Consider the following 18,266-nt stretch of genomic DNA (forward strand, 5'->3'; position numbering starts at 1 on the left):
ATAATGTTGTAGATGGGTGTGAGGCCCCAGAATTCAGAACACACACAGTGTGACCTGAAGTCTGGGGCCGGGCTGAGGCAGTGTGGGCCAAATTCTATATACCCCTTACCCTACCGAAAATACAGATATGTGCATGGATAATATTATTACAGGAGAATGCCGCACCATACCTGTTACATCCAGTGACGTCTCCTGCGATGTAGACTTTTCCCCACGTCTTCATTCGGAGATAGGACCGCCATGATACCTTCTTTCAGCCGCTTCTCGTCTCTGCAGAGTTTCACAGAATTTTTTTTAGGTTCCTCACTTTACTATAAACCTCTCCTTCCTGGTGTCTCAACAACTCCTCCTGCTGCCCCCCAATATTGTGCTAGAGCCAGACAGATAGTCCCCCATTCCCCATAATATTATTCCCCCTGTATATTAACTTTGTTATTAATATAATGGCCCCCACTTTATTATTAATATAATGGCCCCCACTTTATTATTAATATAATGGCCCCCACTTTATTATTAATATAATGGCCCCCACTTTATTATTAATATAATGACCCCCTCTTTGTTATTAATATAATGGCCCCCTCTTTGTTATTAATATAATGGCCCCCACTTTATTATTAATATAAGGCCCCCACTTTATTATTAATATAAGGGCCCCTCTTTATTATTAATATAAGGGCCCCTCTTTATTATTAATATAAGGGCCCCTCTTTATTATTAATATAATGGTCCCTCTTTAATAACAAAGAGGGGGCCATTACATTAATAATAAAGAGGGGCCCAGGGGGCCATTATATTAATATTAAAGAGGGGGTCATTATATTAATAATAAAGTGGGGGCCATTATATTAATAATAAAGAGGGGGCCATTATATTAATAATAATGTAATGCCCCCCTCTTTATTATTAATGTAATGCCCCCCTCTTTATTATTAATGTAATGCCCCCCTCTTTATTATTAATGTAATGCCCCCCTCTTTATTATTAATGTAATGGCCCCCTCTTTATTATTAATATAATGGTCGTCTCTCCCATCTTATTAATACTATGATGTCCACTGACTGAGTACTGTCAGTGGTCCTCCTCTCGTGGCCCCAGTGCCTCTGCAATAAGGGTAGAACGTAGGGTACATAAAAAAAAAAATATTATTACTTACCTCTCTAAGGACAGCTTGTGGCATCCTGGTACAGGATCGCTCACTGTGCCTTCCCGCGCCGCGTCATCGCGTCATCTCGCGAGATCCGACGCAGGAGGTCACAGTGAGGTACGTGACTAAAAGTCCTGCGTCGCATCTCAACTGAAGCCGCTCCCCAGGCCCCTCCTCACTTCGCCGCGTCACGCAGGGCCCCTCCTCTCGCCGGCCTCCGCTCCGCCCCCTGTAAATCTTATTTTAGTTATTCAGCTGCGGCTGGCCGGCTGCGTTCTAACTTCTCCTGGCTTGAGGGGGCCCTGGGAGCCGGGGGGAAGAATAGTTGGCTCAGGGCAGGCTGAGAATAAAAGCAGCCGCATAGCGCTATAGCTGCATGTCAGTGGGGGCGGGGCCAAATAGTGTGGGCGGGGCCTTATCTGCGCTCCGGGCCCCCCAGTGCCGCGGGCCCCATAGCAATGGCGTGGTCTGCCTCTATGGGCGGTACGCCACTGGAGGCACATATGAAAACTATTGTAATTCCTGCACCATTCACCTGATTTGGATGTAAATACCCTCAAATTAAAGCTGACAGTCTGCAGTTAAAGCACATTTTGTTCGTTTCATTTCAAATCTATTGTGGTGGTGTATAGAGGCAAAAATGTTAGAATTGTGTCGATGTCTCAATATTCATGGACCTGACTGTAGGTGGCAGCGCTGAATTGTAATATAGTCAATGGAACATACGGTATTCACTGAATTTGGCCGGACAAAAAACGGTGATAGCAGCGGTGCTCAGGCACAACGAACTCTGGCTTGGTGCACCTAAGATGTGTGAAAATCTGGCTCCAAGTAAGCCAACCAATAGTTAGTATAGAGTCAGAGAAAAGTGTCCATCCCTGCACATTTATCATCCAGTCTGAGCCCCTGTGATACTTCTGGTGTAGGTCTAGATAGCCTGTCTATAGGATTAGTAAATCTGGGCCCCGGCCATAGTCCTCAGTGTTGGACACGGTTTAGATACAGCGGCTAAGCAGCCAGTGTCTCACAGAGTAGGGCCAGACAGCTTAGAAGGCAGTATCACAAGCATAGAAACAGTGCTTAGTGTTATGTTATCACGTGGTGAGGTGGGTCCGCTATGCCACCTATCTGGTAGAGCTGTAGATCTTGCAGTAGCTCTGGTAGGACACAGCGGCATAACTAGGCAAAGAGATTAATCACCACTGATATAGCAAATTTGTAGACAATACTGAGTAACCGAACTGTAGACTCGAATGTGGCAGAGCCATATGACCGATATAGCCGAACTTCAGGGTTGAAGTTTAAGAGCTTAGCAGAGCTGGAGAACCAGTGTAGCAGAGTGGGAGGGCCATCAATCAAACCAGTAGGCTGGATGGTCAATGTAGCAGAGCTTTATGTTTGTTATAGCAGAGCTGCGGGGGCAAAGTAGCACAGCTGGACAGCCAGCATAGAGGGCCAATGTAGAGTAGCTGGATGGCTGGTATAGCGCAGCTGGATGGCTGTTGTGTGGGGACGCAGTGAACAACCTGTATAATCAGGTGGGGTCACCTCCCTGAGCTGAGTTTAAAAAAACCCAGTTGGCTGACATCACCAGAGAGGAGTGACGGAGCAGGTCGGAGACAGAGAGCGAGGCTCTGCGGGGTGTTGGATCTGGTGGGACAGATGGGTAACACAAGACCGGCTTAATTACTGCAGCAATACAGGTAGAGGGTGATAAAATGTGGGGAGGGTGCTGTACAGGCAAGATGTCTGTGTGTTAAATTCTGCAGAGATAAGTGGTGGTCAGAAGATGTCTTCATGGTGGTCTTGCCGTTATGGAGAACAAAAGGATAAGCAAAAGTTACAATGTAAGAAGGTATCGCCTGTGTATGTCTTTCACACACTGTATGCACTTGTATCTGCAGAGTGTCTGGTATCTACCTTTACATTGTATTTACCACTGCCATTTTACGGTCTTTGTATTGTAACTGTATGGTGGTAATATTCAAACACTATGTGGGTATATGTGGTATATGTGGTAATATGTAGTCATGGTGTGGCGATATTATTGGTAAACAGAATTTTGTGAAATAAACGAATAGTAGCGCCATTTGGTAACTGTACAACTGCATTATTTAGAGGTATATCATCATTTACAATATTGATTTAGAACAGATTTTTGACCTAGAGACATGTTTATAGCAATAAAGCGATATCCCGTATTTAGTTTGGATATGATATTAGAGGTTTCCACAGAAGCAATAACATTAAGCTTTAAAGTGTCTACGGGATTAATGATTGACTTATAAACAACACGCGTAGCCAGATATCTGCTGAAGGTCCAATCACAGCTCTTTATTTTTAAGGAGTTGTCCATAGACAGCAGCAGCAGACAGGGAGAGAGAAGTGAGGCGGCACGTGCACACTGCGTGCGCCATCTCCTCATACAGTTGATCAGGGGGGGTCCCGAGTGTCAGAACCCCGCTGATCTGATATTGATGACCTATCCTGTTCTGGAAGGTCTCAATTAGGGATTCAGTTTTGTGCCCTTCCTTTAAAGCATGGTTGGCCAACCTGAAGCTCCCCAGCTGTTGTAAAACTACAACTCCCACCATGCCCTGCTTAAGGCTAATAGCTATAGGCAGTCTGGGCATGCTGGGAGTTGTAGTTTTGCAACAGCTAGAGAGCCTCAAGTTGGCCATCCCTCCTTTAAAGGTTGGCCTACTATAATTGTATATTGACGAATAGTTGATAGGGTGATTAATCTATATTGCACGGTTTGTTTTTAGTTTAGGTTGTATGGGTTTTAATTATTTTTTTATTTTTCATTTTTTTTTGTCTATTTGATGTGTGTTCACTGCTGCCTTGAGAGGACATGTCTTTTCATTTTCAGCTACAAGACCATCGTGGGACACTGAAGGAGCCAATAAAAAAATATTTAAATATTATAATATTATTAGTATTATTATTAGTAGTATTATTTGACATGTAACACTTACTGTGTAATTATGAATTTATATACCTGTTTACAATGTATCATTTCTTGTGACACTTTTTCCTTTCTAATTTTTGCACTTGGAACCTATTTTACTCCAGCACGTTCTGCACGGACACTTCAATTGCACTGTAGGACCTATCATCTAATGTTTTTCTTGGGGTTAGGCCCTTTGGTTTTTCCGCTGTGTGGTGCAGTTCACGGCGCATGTCATGTATGGAGGTGCGCGTGTACTGAGGTTCACAGTGGAACGCAGGTTCAACTATATTGCTATCGTATGTAGCGTATACTGTATCTTTTTTGCTGTGTTACATGCACCATACGTTTTGTAGATATGATCTGGCAGCTTGTGTTCCAGGATTAGGCACATGTTCATCACATCCAGTTCTTGTTTGCTACTTGTGTGTACTGCTGATGATTACCACTACAGCAATCTGATGTTACTATAATGGCACTTGCACTTTAGATTAAGAGCTGCTGATGGGATATTGTATTGATATACAATTCTGGCTACCTGAACATACTATTGATTTGGTTCCAACTGGGGCTTGTATGTTCCTGCTCATTAGTTACTTGAATATATGCCTGACATTGCTACCATGAATTTTAAGATTATGTAACTTTTAATTGTGTATAATAAAGGCTTTTAGGGCTCATGCACACGACTGTACGCCCTCCGAGACATACGGTCCGTGAGCGGGCCATATGTCCCGGAGCGGCATACATCGCGCGCACGGGAGCGCACAACATCATAGGTTACTATGATGCTGTGCGCATCGGGCCGCCTGCGGGGCTATTGTCCCGCACTCATATGATCTTATGAGTGCAGGACCATAGTCCCACGGGTGGCCCGATGCGCACTGCATCATAGTAACCTATTATGCTGTGCGCTCCCGTGCGCGCGATGTATGCCGCTCCGGGACATATGGCCCGCTCACGGACCGTATGTCTCGGAGGGCGTATGGTCGTGTGCATGAGCCCTTATACTGTGATTCCCTGTGTCTTTTTGTTGATAATGATTTAGGGGTAGAAAAGAGAGCAAGTCGATCCATTAATGTGTGAGTGTGCTACTCTTTGAATAAGGCGGACAGTCTACAATTTGCATGCAAAAGTAAATGGTCTGTGACATATTAAGCCGAACATATTTTGATCTGGGTTGTAAAATTAAGTATTTTTGGTTCTTATTTTCTTAGGCTAAGTTTACACCACATTGTGGGTCGACATTGACTGCATATGCAGGGAACTGCTCATAGTTAGAGATGAGCAAATAATCCAATTCTACTGGGCTTTTGTAAAAAAACTATTGTGTTTCATCTAATTCTAATTTTTGGTGGTTCGATTTGGATGAATTTTGGAGAGAGGGATAAAAAAGTTAGAGACTAGAATTAGTTCCTATGCCCAGAACAGTCCCCGGGAAATGGAGGAAAATGCATGGCTGGTTCCCCATTTACTGCTGAGAAAGTTCTGTACATAACCAAGCAAGCTCAGCGATTTTCAGAAGTCCCATAGTGGTGATTGGAGAGCAAGCATCGCAAGTGCGAGCACCCATCCATTCACCGCTAATGGACCCCTGGAAATAGGTAAGCCAGAGCTCAACTCTCATAGCAGCAAATGCAGGTTGGCCACACATTGATGGCTGCTCAACCTTAACTTCAGGGACCCCAGTCCTGCAAATAGGAGCAGGTCACAGAGGTGGGACTTGCACCAATCTGACAATAGCATATATTCTTGAACATTTACAATGAATCAGACGTAACATTATGTGGCAGACCCTCATAGACCCACTGCTCTTACTGTAAAGAATTCCCATCTATGATGATACCAACGAAACGTTCCTTCCTCTAGACGTAGAGGGTGTCATCTTGTCATGGTGACAGGCTTAGATCTTCGGCAAGATCTTTGTACTGTTCAGTCATATATTTTCTATATTTCAATTAGATCTGAATAAACCGTCTTTTTTCCAAGCTGAATCACCTAAAATACTGTATATACTGTAGAGTACAGACATTATCATCGCTTGCTGTCTCCAGTGGGGCTCACAATCTAAGTTCCCTATCAGTATGCCTTTGGACAGTGGGTGGAAACCCACAGAAACAACGGGAGAACATACAAACTCCATGCAGATGATGTCCTTGGTCAGATGAACCTAGGACCCCAGCACTGTGCGCCACCATGCTGCGCCTTATTGGTAATGCAATGTACTCAGTGTCATACTGGGGTGTCAAGGGCCCACCAGTAAAATTTATTTTTGGGGCCCACCATACGGATACTCTCACATATTACCTGCTCAACAGCAGCAAGATGCTTGAACGCGGGGGTCCCTGGAGCAACGTTGAAAAGGTAGGTCCTGGGGAGAAGAGGACACTGGCTAGCTTTCCTCTATACCTAGAAGTCATCTCAGCTATCTGATCCTGTCTATAATAATAATTTCTTACATAATCCATCAGGTGTTTTAGGTGCTGTACATTGTATATATATATGTAGTGCAGTAAGTCTACTGTGTAATGTGCCACTTGTCCAGGGGGTGGGAGACTAGGGGCCCATCTTGCTCAGGGGCCCACCAAGGGATTTACCTACACCCCTGTGGGCCAGTCCGAGCCTGAATGTACAGTTCTGTTGGTCACATTCCTCTGCATCCACTCTAGTTCAGAAATATCCTCCTTATAGACAGGATTCCAGATTTGTATAATATCCCGTGTCTGGTGTTTGGTATGGTCCTGATTGCACCGTACCATGGTTGACATGATATTCCACAGAACTCACAATGTTGTAGTTCATTATTGTTCATGTTCAGTAATAGGTAAATTAAAATAAAGAGCTGTGATTGGACCTTCAGCAGATATCTGGCTACGCGTGTTGTTTATAAGTCAACCATTAATCCCTTAGACACTAAAAGCGTAATCTTACTGCTTCTATGGAAGCCTGAATCCAAACTAAATGTGTGACATCGCTTTATTGCTATAAACATGTTCTAAGTCAATGTTGTAAATGAGGATATACCTCTAAATAATACAGTTGTACAGTTACCAAATGGAACTACTAAACCAGTTTACCAATAATACCGCCACACCATGACTACATATTACCACATATACCCACATAGAGTTTGAATGTTACCACCATAAAACTGTTACTATACAAAGACCAACATTACCACCGTAAAATGCTAGTGGTAGATAGAATTTAGAGGTAGACACCGCTTCTACACAGGCACTCTGCAGATATAAGTTTGTACAGTTGTCACGGCTGAGGATCGGGGAAATCCTCAGCCGTGCGGTGACGGAAGATGTCCAGTCGCTACTCGCCAGGAACACAGAATTAGGGAGCAACAGGAGGTGGCCTGCTCCCTAATTCTGTGTTCCTGGCGAGTAGCGACTGGACATCTTCCGTCACCGCACGGCTGAGGATTTCCCCCATCCTCAGCCGTGACAGTATGACCGGAACGGCTCCTTGCTTGGAGGATTCCCTCGAAAGAGGGTGAAGCATGTACCGCCGTCTGCGGAAGGGGTACATGCGCGCTCTTCGGAGGGAGAGCGTTCTGGGGGTTTCGCCTCTGACGGCGCGGTGAGTGGCGTTCCCCGCCATCTCTTCACCGTTGCCTCGTCTGGCGTCCCTCTGATTTTAATGCACGGTGGTGTTTCTTTGGTGTGCGGTAAGCATACCTTCGTAAGAGGGTGCAGCATGCTGTGCCATCCTCTTGTGGCCTGCATGCGCGTTCTCCGGAGGGAGAGCGTCTTCGGGGATCACCGTTAACGGCGCGGTTGGTGGCTTTTTCCCCGCCACCTTACCTTCCGCGTCCGTATTGGTGATCCCTCGTCTCTCTCCATGTTCCCATCTCTGGTCGTTTGCTGGTAGCATTCCGTTAGTGGTCCGGCTGCGTGCCGGTTAGGAGTGTCTGCTGGCAGCGACTGGAGTGCGGACGTGAGTGGAGTGTCCCCTCGTCCATCTCTCAGTGGTTCTCTACCCTGTGTCGCTGGTGCGGGCTGCAGGCCTCGTCGGACTGGCTGTGTTGTGTGCTGGGAGAGGATGCAGCTGACAGCGACTTTTTGTGAACCGTGTCTGAGAGTGGACCTCCCCTTCTCCCATCCCCTTGTGTTGAGTCCCTCACGTGTTTTTTTTTTGGTGGGGGGGGGCTTTGAGGGGTGGGAGTGTCACGGCCACGGTTTTGGCCGTGGCTCCTTGGGAGCCGCGTGCTGTTGCCAGCGGTTTGGGTTGTTGTTTCAACCGCAGCTTGAGGCATGATGTTACTACGTGTCCAACACTGAGGACTATGGCCGGGGCCCAGATTTACTAATCCTATAGACCGGCTATCTAGACCTGCACCAGATTTATCACCGGGACTCAGACTCGACTATTGGTTGAGTCTGTGCTCCTGTGGTTGGCTCACTTTGAGCCAGATTATCACAGTTGAATTGTTTTACAATTTTGGTGCATCTTAGGTGCACCCTGCTGGATTTCGTCATATCCAGCATAGCCAGAAAGGACCAAAGGGTGCTGGTTTTTGTCTGTCCGAATCCCGACACTAATACTTGAAACAGGCTGGATGCCCGCAGGGTCTCATTATAGTGATTGGCCTCCGGCAGGGAGAGACACTATCAGGGTATAAGAAACAATCTGCCGGAAGATTTTAGCATTAGTATAAAACTAGCATTAGGCCACTCCCCTTTCAATTAAAGCCACACCCCTTCCTGCTGAGTCCAACCCAATATGCCTAATTGCACCAATGAAAATCAGTTATTAGACAGACTTTGGATGCAGACACATTATTAAATCTGGGCCTATGTGTTGTTGTGGTGGTTGGAACATTATTATTATTATTATTATTTCATTAGTATTATTTTTTTATTATTAAAACACCATTCATTCCATGGCGCTGTACATAAGAAAAGGGGTACACCTGCATAATAAAAAACAAGTATAATAAGCATGAATAAGATGAGTTATAAACTGGTACAGAAGGAGTGAGGACCCTGACCGTGAAGGCTTACAGTCTACAAAGGATGGGAGGAGGACACAGTAGATGAGGGTAAAGCTGGTCATGGTGGTATAGTAAAAGTACGGTTACTGTAGGTTGTAGGCTTGTCTGAACAGGTGAGTTTTCAGGTTTCTTTGGAAGTTTTCCACTGTAGGTGAGAGTGTGGTATGTTGGGCTAGAGCAGTGGTGGGCAAACTTTTTAGTCAACTGAGCCAAATATCAACAAAACCGCGATTGAAATTTCTTTTAAGAGCCCAATTTTTTTCCCTACCTGGGAACTTTCACTACCCTCGTCGCTTCCTGCTGTGACGCAGCACATTCCGACGTTTGGAAGGAGAAGGTTCCTAATAGTGGGAGGAAATATGGGTGATATGAGATGTACACGCCCTCTCCAGCTTTGCTAGGTGAAATGGGGCCCTGGGGCGAATAAAAGAAACCCCCCCCCCCCCCCCCATGCACATTTCTCCAGTCCAAACAGAATCAGGGCGGCCGCGGCCCCATGGCACATTTCTCCAGCAGTGCCAGCCCATGCACAGACATCTCTCTCATGTCTGAGATGTCTGTGCATGTGCTGGCACTGCTGGAGAAATGTGCCATGTGGCCGCCCTGGTTCTGTTTGGACTGGAGAAATATGCATTGGGGGGGCAAATGACTCAGAGTCATGAGAGAGATGTCTGTGCATGTACTGGCACTGCTGGAGAAATGTGCCATGGGGCCGCGGCCGCCCCTGGTTCTGTGTGGACTGGAGAAATGTGCATGGGGGGGGGGGGGGGATCATGAGAGAGATGTCTGTGCATGTGCTGGCACTGCTGGAGAAATGTGCCATGGGGCCGCCCTGGTTCTGTTACATCTCTCTCATAACTCTGAGTTATTGACTCTGACTGGGCCACTCCAGAAGGCGTATTTTCTTCTGTTTAAGCCATTCTGTTGTTGATTTACTTGTGGTGTGCTGTGCCTCTTTTTCTCCACACATAGTGTTGCGTGTTTCTTCCAAACAACTCAACTTTGGTTTCATCTGTCCACAGAATACAGGGAGTGCAGAATTATTAGGCAAATTAGTATTTTGACCACATCATCCTCTTTATGCATGTTGTCTTACTCCAAGCTGTATAGGCTCGAAAGCCTACTACCAATTAAGCATATTAGGTGATGTGCATCTCTGTAATGAGAAGGGGTGTGGTCTAATGACATCAACACCCTATATAAGGTGTGCATAATTATTAGGCAACTTCCTTTCCTTTGGCAAAATGGGTCAAAAGAAGGACTTCACAGGCTCAGAAAAGTCAAAAATAGTGAGATATCTTGCAGAGGGATGCAGCACTCTTAAAATTGCAAAGCTTCTGAAGCGTGATCATCGAACAATCAAGTGTTTCATTCAAAATAGTCAACAGGGTCGCAAGAAGCGTGTGGAAAAACCAAGGCGCAAAATAACTGCCCATGAACTGAGAAAAGTCAAGCGTGCAGCTGCCAAGATGCCACTTGCCACCAGTTTGGCCATATTTCAGAGCTGCAACATCACTGGAGTGCCCAAAAGCACAAGGTGTGCAATACTCAGAGACATGGCCAAGGTAAGAAAGGCTGAAAGACGACCACCACTGAACAAGACACACAAGCTGAAACGTCAAGACTGGGCCAAGAAATATCTCAAGACTGATTTTTCTAAGGTTTTATGGACTGATGAAATGAGAGTGAGTCTTGATGGGTCAGATGGATGGGCCCGTGGCTGGATTGATAAAGGGCAGAGAGCTCCAGTCCGACTCAGACGCCAGCAAGGTGGAGGTGGAGTACTGGTTTGGGCTGGTATCATCAAAGATGAGCTTGTGGGGCCTTTTCGGGTTGAGGATGGAGTCAAGCTCAACTCCCAGTCCTACTGCCAGTTTCTGGAAGACACCTTCTTCAAGCAGTGGTACAGGAAGAAGTCTGCATGCTTCAAGAAAAACATGATTTTCATGCAGGACAATGCTCCATCACACGCGTCCAAGTACTCCACAGCGTGGCTGGCAAGAAAGGGTATAAAAGAAGAAAAACTAATGACATGGCCTCCTTGTTCACCTGATCTGAACCCCATTGAGAACCTGTGGTCCATCATCAAATGTGAGATTTACAAGGAGGGAAAACAGTACACCTCTCTGAACAGTGTCTGGGAGGCTGTGGTTGCTGCTGCACGCAATGTTGATGGTGAACAGATCAAAACACTGACAGAATCCATGGATGGCAGGCTTTTGAGTGTCCTTGCAAAGAAAGGTGGCTATATTGGTCACTGATTTGTTTTTGTTTTGTTTTTGAATGTCAGAAATGTATATTTGTGAATGTTGAGATGTTATATTGGTTTCACTGGTAAAAATAAATAATTGAAATGGGTATATATTTGTTTTTTGTTAAGTTGCCTAATAATTATGCACAGTAATAGTCACCTGCACACACAGATATCCCCCTAAAATAGCTCAAACTAAAAACAAACTAAAAACTACTTCCAAAAATATTCAGCTTTGATATTAAAGAGTTTTTTGGGTTCATTGAGAACATGGTTGTTGTTCAATAATAAAATTAATCCTCAAAAATACAACTTGCCTAATAATTCTGCACTCCCTGTATTTTGCCAGTACTGCTGTGGAACATCCAGGTGCTCTTGTGCAAACTGTAAACGTGCAGCAATGTTTTATTTGGACAGCAGTGGCTTCCTCTGTGGTATCCTCCCATGAAATCCATTCTTGTTTAGTGTTTTGTATAGTAGGGTGTCTTTGGCACCGTTTTCGCACTCAGAGGTACGTAAGTCCTTTTATATATCAGGTATGTGCTGCTCTCTGAGATACTTTCCCAAAGCTTCTGCAGTAGTGAGGGGAAAATACTCTCTCACCACTGCATACTGCTTCACTCTCTCGCTCGAACGCCCAACTCCACTATAGCTTCCTACGACCCCTCACTTGGTAGGTAGGCAGGACTAGCCCACTTCCACCCAAAAGGGGGGATAATGGAAAGGCAAGTTCTATTCTGATACACTGCCAAACTAGGCACATTATATGTAATAACAGTTGCATAATACATTATTAAGGCACAGTACAAGAGGATTAGGAACCAAATACACAGATGACATTCTCTGCCAGCAACCAAAGTCAGCAGATAGGTGTGAGAATGGTAGTGCCCAACTGTGGAAAACAAGTCAGGAGAATCCAGATTGAAAGATAAAAAGCATGGGGGAGATGTACACAAGGTAAGCAAGTACATGAGTATACAGTTGCAAGAAAACCCTTTGGAATGATATGGATTTCTGCACAAATTGGTCATAAAATTTGATCTTCATCTAAGTCCCAACAATAGACAATCACAGTCTGCTTAACTAATAACACACAAAGAATTAAATGTTACCATGTTTTTATTGAACACACCATGTAAACATTCACAGTGCAGGTGGAAAAAGTATGTGAACCCTTGGATTTAATAACTGGTTGAACCTCCTTTGGCAGCAATAACTTCAACCAAACGTTTCCTGTAGTTGCAGATCAGACGTGCACAACGGTCAGGAGTAATTCTTGACCATTCCTCTTTACAGAACTGTTTCAGGTCAGCAATATTCTTGGGATGTCTGGTGTGAATCGCTTTCTTGAGGTCATGCCACAGCATCTCAGTTGGGTTGAGGTCAGGACTCTGACTGGGCCACTCCAGAAGGCGTATTTTCTTCTGTTTAAGCCATTCTGTTGTTGATTTACTTCTATGCTTTGGGTCGTTCTCCTGTTGCAACACCCATCTTCTGTTGAGCTTCAGCTGGTGGACAGATGGCCTTAAGTTCTCCTGCAAAATGTGTTGATAAACTTGGGAATTCATTTTTCCTTTGATGATAGCAATCCGTCCAGGCCCTGACGCAGCAAAGCAGCCCCAAACCATGATGCCCCCACCACCATACTTCACAGTTGGGATGAGGTTTTGATGTTGGTGTGCTGTGCCTCTTTTTCTCCACACATAGTGTTGTGTGTTTCTTCCAAACAACTTAACTTTGGTTTCATCTGTCCACAGAACATTTTGCCAGTACTGCTGTGGAACATCCAGGTGCTCTTGTGCAAACTGTAAACGTGCAGCAATGTTTTCTTTAGGACAGCGGTGGCTTCCTCTGTGGTATCCTCCCATGAAATCCATTCTTGTTTAGTGTTTTACGTATTGTAGATACGCTAACAGGGATGTTAGCATATGCCAGAGACTTTTGTAAGTCTTTAGCTGACACTCTAGGATTCTTCTTCACCTCATTGAGCAGTCTGCGCTGTGCTCTTGCAGTCATCTTTACAGGACGGCCACTCCTAGGGAGAGTAGCAGCAGTGCTGAACTTTCTCCATTTATAGACAATTTGTCTTACCGTGGACTGATGAACAGCAAGGCTTTTGGAGATACTTTTATAACCCTTTCCAGCTTTATGCAAGTCAACAATTCTTAATCGTAGGTCTTTTGTGCGAGGCATCATTCACATCAGGCAATGCTTCTTGTGAAAAGCAAACCCAGAACTGGTGTGTGTTTTTTATAGAGCAGGGCAGCTGTAACCAACACCTCCAATCTCATCTCATTGATTGGACTCCAGTTGTCTGACACCTCACTCCAATTAGCACTTGGAGATTTCATTAGTCTAGGGGTTCACATACTTTTTCCACCTGCACAGTGACTGTTTACATCGTGTGTTCAATAAAAACATGGTAACATTTAATTATTTATGTGTTATTAGTTTAAGCAAACTGTGAGTGTCCATTGTTGTGACTTAGATGAAGATTAGATCATATTTTATGACCAATTTGTGCAGAAATCCATATAATTCTAAAGGGTTCACATACTTTTTCTTCCAACTGTATCTGTTAAAAACTATAATAATCAGTAGAAAGCCCTTTAAGTATGTGCACACGTGATATTCAACATGATATCTGCAATAAAGTGTATTCTGAAAACTCTAGAATCCGTAGCAATAATTTAGCAATGAATTCATTTTATAGCAATCTCTGTTTCTTGTAGATGGTTTTATTATGTCTACATAGCGCTTTATACAAATCCATTATCATAGTAAAAAACATGTAAAACTATCCATTATACTTATAGAGGATGAATGGCGAATGCTCTGGTGCAGTGCTGCATCCTCTGCACATTCCCTGTACAGAATGGCCAGGAGCTCAGCAGAGACGGCCCTACAGCAGGATTCCCAGGAGCTGAACCCTCAGCAATCATAAAGTGATGGCACATTACAGCGATATGCCATCACTTTATATTGAATACCCCTATAAAAAATAAAAAAAAACACCCAAGAGTCTCAATGATGACTGGCTATTCATAAAAATGGATGGTAATAAAGAGCACCTGTCTGCAGGATCGACCCCATTAAACCAAGCCTACCGTCTGGTATAGTTGCTCCTGCTAATTAAAATGATACACGTGTTGTAAAAATCGGTTGCGATATTCCCGAGAAAAGGGCCATTTAAGTGCATCAAAGGGTGGGGCCTAGCCCTTCGGTGCACCTATGATACTCAGCATTCCAGTGCTGACCACACCCCTAAGTGCACTGAAGATCTCATTTGCATAAGAAATGAAAGTCTTTTTTTCTATAGAATGCCCCAAACGATTTTTACAAAACAGGTTGCATTTTAATCAGCAGGGTAAACTATACCAGACTGTATGCTTAGTTTAATAGGGTTGATCCTGCTGATAGCTGCTGTATAACCCTTCCTACAGCAGCCCAGGGGCGTTGCTAGGATCTGAAAACATCCGGGGCACAAGCCCACTGTGTTGAAATTGCACATTAAAGGCATGCTTAAAGGGGTGTTCTGGTTTACGCAAATGAAGTGCAGACTGCAGACATTATATAATACAACATTCGGTAACTTTCCAATATCTGTTATGTTTCATTTCCTCACCACTGCAGAAATCTTTGCTTGGGCCCTTTAGTATTGATGGCTGTGGACCCTGGGCAACCCACAACAGATGACCCCCCCACCCCCCTTATACTTGTGCCACTGATCCGCTGCTTGCGGGCTGCGCGGGCACGAGTTCAGTCACTTCAGTGCACAATCCCAACCTGCGGCGCGTGATCCTGTGACCTCCCACGGCAGGTCTCGCGGGATCACGCGTCGCAGGACAGGATTACGCACTAAAGTAACTGAACTCCTGCCCGCGCAGCCCGCAAGTAGCGGATCAGCGGAACAAGTACAAGGGGGGGGGGGGGATCATCTGTGGTGGGTTGCCCAGTTCCAATCAATATTAAAGTGCCCTGGAATAGCCAAATAAATAAAAAATGCTACCAGGCCAGCATAACATTCAGGGCACTGGACAAAGCATCCGGGGCTCAAGCCCCGAATCTTCTGACCTAACGACGCCCCTGCAGCAGCCATTTCCTATATTAGTTTTCTACTCCCTCCAATACAGGGACTTGTTTTTTGCAGGTGCAGTTGTACTTTCAAAGTTATTCCCTGTACACCGAAAAAGGGCTAATTAGCTGATCGCTGGGACTCAAACCGATTATGAGAATGGGAGTCTCTTATCCCCCGTTCTAATGGAGCGGCAGGTCGTGCATACACACTGCCACTCTATGTATTCTCCACAGAAGTGTCGGCTATTTCCAGCGCTCCCATACAAAATGAATGGAGCAGCATTGAGACCCTCATTCTCGCGATCAGTGGTGGTCCGAGCAGCTGGACCCCAAATGATCAGCTAGTTATTCCCTATAAACTTGACACATCCCTCTTAATATTCCATGTGATATATTGGAGAACTGGAAAATATTATTATTAAGGTGGAATTGGAAATAAAGCAGAATTGCGCCATTGTTTTATGGGTTATATTTTTAAAGCAATTCACTGTGTGGTAATAATGACACATAGGGGGTCATTTACAAACTGGTATACGCTGACCTATATCTGTCGCAGATTGCAGCACAAGGGTTATGTGCGACACAATCTGTGACTTTTCCCTGCTCACATCAGGTCTAAAAAAGGGGGGCATTAGGTGGGGAAAGGGGCAGGCCCTTCTCATTTATCATTTTCTACACCTGTTTTATCTTCACCAGTCTAAAATGCCCCCCATAATCTTTATTCTGTGCATCAGTACAAGATTTACATACTTTTTGTTATGTTTTAATACCCCCCAAAAAATTTTAAAAAGTATATATTTTTTTGCTTTGCAGCGCTTTTTTATTTTGCAGTTCACAGGCCGTACAGGGGTTTGTTTTTTTGCAGGTCAAGTTGTACTTTCTAATGGCACCATTTAAAGGGGATGTGCCAAGCTTTTAACTTATCCCCCTATCCACACCCATAACATTTTTTATATTTCTGTTTACTGAGCTGTGTAAGGGCTCTTTTTTTGTGGAGCGATTTTTATTGATACATTTTGGGCTATGTACGCCTTTTTAGCACGTTTTATTCCAATTATGTTTATATTTTTTTAAACTTAATTAATGGGGACTTGGATCTTTTTGTTCAGTCACCAGGAGCTGCCCACTCAAAGTAAATGACAGCACAAATACCATGGTTGCAACTGACCATGGCATTTGAGGCGTTAAATTTTCATGATTGGATTTGTCTCCAATCGCGGACATTCCCGGCCGGTGTCTGCTGTGTAGCAGCATGTAAGCGGGTACCATGTTTAAAGACCCAATATCAACCATACAAGTACGGCAGATGTTGGGAAGGGCCCTCCCCCCAGAGCCCTCTCAATCGCCTCCCAGGTGTAGGAAATGCTGAGTGGTGTAGTGCGGCCTAAATGTCTCTTTATGTGTCATGGTGCTCCTACCTGGATACTGCTGGACCCCAGGCTTTGGCTCCGAAGCAATGAAAAGGAGGAATAATTAAGGGATTGGAAAGAACTTCATCTCAAGGTCTGGACTCAAGTTAACAGCAGCTTTACTTTGAATAAACGTTTCTTCCAACAGTTAGAGGCTTTGTCTGGGTTCCAGCAGGCTTTAGCATTAATCTGGCAGGCAAACTCAACTCTGCTCTATCTTTCTCTCACTCTGCTGTATTGACAAGCTGACTTAATAACTTGGCTTCTTCTTTATGCTGCACTTCACTCTGTATTCAGACTTATCTTTAGCTCAGGAAGTTTACTCCTGGCTGCTGAGGCTTCTATGCTTCAGCCTCCATGGCTAGCAGAGCTTAAGGTGCTCTGGCTGGTGTGGGCACGTCCAGCAGAGATGTGCCCCTGCACACCCTTCCCCTAGCTGGGGGTCAACTAGACTAGTTCTAACTGGTCCCCACCCTTCCAGCAGGAAGTAGGACTAGCCTAATCCCCTACAGAGGGGGGTTAGAATGGAATGGAAAGTTCCATTCTAAGTACAGCTCTGTCGTGTTTGCTGCCAGGCTATTTTAGCTGCTAAAGGGGTCGTGAGTGTAAAATTTAGGGCACTGTTGTCCACACACACCGATCTTCCCAATCCCGGACAACCCCTTTAAGTGCTGGAGAGCTTCTCCTGCCCTGTATCTACTCAGAGTTGACATGTATGGCACATGTAGTATAATTCCACCTCAGTCTAGTCCAGATTTATGGTCTATACACAAGAAAATAAAAAAAGAATCTTGGCATAAAAAGTGGCAGCTCGAGACAAAATAATTTAGAGCAGAGATATAGTAATAGGTACCTTGGAAATTCACACCCTAGGGGTGTTTACAGTAGACACATTTTATAGGAGGTTCTTTTGCTATATAAATGTAGGCTCTACTGATATCAGCATTATGCTTTTCCAAGGTCAATTCTGCACTCCATGTGGACTGTAAGTATAAACATGTATTATACTCGGAAGCATACAGTTATTTGTGCATCTACCGTAGTTTGTGCACCTGAGTAATGTGTACTCTAATGAGTGATAGGTTACATAATAGTTGTATTTAGAGATGAGCGAATCGAAGTTGACAAAGCAGAATTCGATCCAAATTTCGTACCGAATCCGAATTTCCTCACGCTTTGTGGTAATGAATCGCATATTTCCCTAAAATGGCTCCTGCACGTGTTAGGACATAGAGCAAGCAACTCTGGGAACGAGGGATCACCCACAATACCAGGCATGCAAATCAGCAGCCAGCCCTGTCATGTCGCAGCCCTATACAGTAAATAGCGGCAGCCATCTTGGATTCAGTCATTTTCCAGTGTACTTAGTGCAGGGAGAGACGTCAGCAGGCGCTAAGGACAGTGGTAGAAAATACTTTAAAACTTTTATT

At 44.5% G+C, this 18,266-nt stretch overlaps 1 protein-coding gene across 1 annotated transcript in view; it reads left to right on the top strand.

Moving 5' to 3' along the window:
* Positions 1 to 2,807: 2,807 nt before the first annotated feature.
* Positions 2,808 to 18,266, top strand: part of LOC122919747 (NTPase KAP family P-loop domain-containing protein 1-like) — a 33,610-nt gene continuing 18,151 nt past the window's right edge. Inside the window, exon 1 of the mRNA XM_044268932.1 lies at positions 2,808 to 2,850. The gene's annotated coding sequence lies outside the window, so the exon portion shown is untranslated. The remainder of the gene's footprint in view (positions 2,851 to 18,266) is intronic.

The sequence above is a fragment of the Bufo gargarizans genome, chromosome 9 (assembly GCF_014858855.1).
Source record: "Bufo gargarizans isolate SCDJY-AF-19 chromosome 9, ASM1485885v1, whole genome shotgun sequence".
Taxonomy (NCBI): domain Eukaryota; kingdom Metazoa; phylum Chordata; class Amphibia; order Anura; family Bufonidae; genus Bufo; species Bufo gargarizans.